The sequence below is a fragment of the Pteropus vampyrus genome, unplaced genomic scaffold, assembly GCF_000151845.1.
Source record: "Pteropus vampyrus isolate Shadow unplaced genomic scaffold, Pvam_2.0 Scaffold124, whole genome shotgun sequence".
Lineage (NCBI taxonomy): Eukaryota > Metazoa > Chordata > Mammalia > Chiroptera > Pteropodidae > Pteropus > Pteropus vampyrus.
Window position 1 is genome coordinate 2,451,497 of NW_011888905.1, and position 1,220 is coordinate 2,452,716.

The 1,220-nt window shown below is 61.1% G+C and overlaps 1 protein-coding gene across 1 annotated transcript in view; it reads right to left on the reverse strand.

Moving 5' to 3' along the window:
- The window catches only part of IL6R (interleukin 6 receptor), a 27,249-nt gene that overhangs the window by 9,710 nt on the left and 16,319 nt on the right, over positions 1-1,220 (reverse strand). The window lies entirely within an intron of this gene.

Below are 1,220 nucleotides of genomic sequence, written 5' to 3' on the forward strand. Positions count from 1 at the left end.
CCCGTGGCCGCCAGAGGGGCCGGGACCGGACGGAGCGCACCTAAGCAAGACCGCCACGCTCTCTCGCTGAGGGGGCGGCCGTGGCAGCCGCGTGCACTCAGGATCCAGGCTCTCCCATCCCCATCACTGATGAAGACGTTGCCTGCCAGTCCCGGCCCCAGGTGCCCCCTGGGTGCTGGCTGTGCCACAAGCCCACCCGGTAGTGGGCGCCGACTACAAGGACTGGTCTCTCTCTCGAGTCAGTCCCGTGTCCCCCGGCAGACACAGCCACTTCATGGAAGGCGCGGGCGTGGCTTTCTCATTTACTAGCTTTTCAGCACCTTCTGCATTTGTCCCTGCCTTTGTTCGTAAATATTTACTGAGTGTCTGTCACACGCCAGCTTTGTTCTAAGCCTTGAGGATACGGGGGAGTGAGGACAGGAAAGCTCCCTTATATTCTAGCTCGGGGAGACAGACAGACCGACGCGTGCATAACGCAGGATCAGTAGTGACGAGGACAGCGATGAAAAATAAAGCACGGGAAGGGGAGAGAGTGACAGTGGGGGGCTCTGTCGGGGGGTGGGGGTCGGGAAAGGCCCCCTGAGAAGAGAGCCTTTGAGCAGAGACTCGGATGTATAAGAGGAGCTGGCCAAGTGGAGGTCAAGGTAGAGCACGCAGCAAATGCCAAGGCCCTGAGGTAGCTCAGGTATGGGCGGAGGAGTGAGGGGAGGAGGGAGAAAGCGAGGTCTCAGGCGGGGGGCCTGACCCCGTAGGGACCAGGACTTCGGCTCTGACTCTGGGGGAGAAGGTCTGAGCCCGGGAGAGCTTGAGTTTGTCTCCTGGACCGGTTGAGTTGCTCTGGCTGCAGTCAGAAGGGTCTGTGGGGGTTAAGACTAAAAGCCCATGGACCAGCGGGCAGCTGGATGCTCCACAGCAGTGGCGACAGTAAGAAGCGGTCAGCCCTTAGGCGTCTCAAGGTCCAGCTGGCAGGACCTGCTGGGGGACTGGACACGGGACCAGGGGTAGAAAAGGAAGCATGCCTGATCCCCAGGGCCCGAGCCACCCAAAGGACGTGGTGCCAGCTACAGAGACGAGGAGGCTGGAGAGGTAGGGAGGCGTCAGGTCTGAGGTTTCTAGCAGGCCCCCCAGGTGAGGGCGCTGGGTAGGGCTTTGCAGCCAGGATGCTGCAGCCAGGCAGGTCAGGTGCCTGCAGGAGTTTCTCTCTCTCTCTCTCTCTCTCT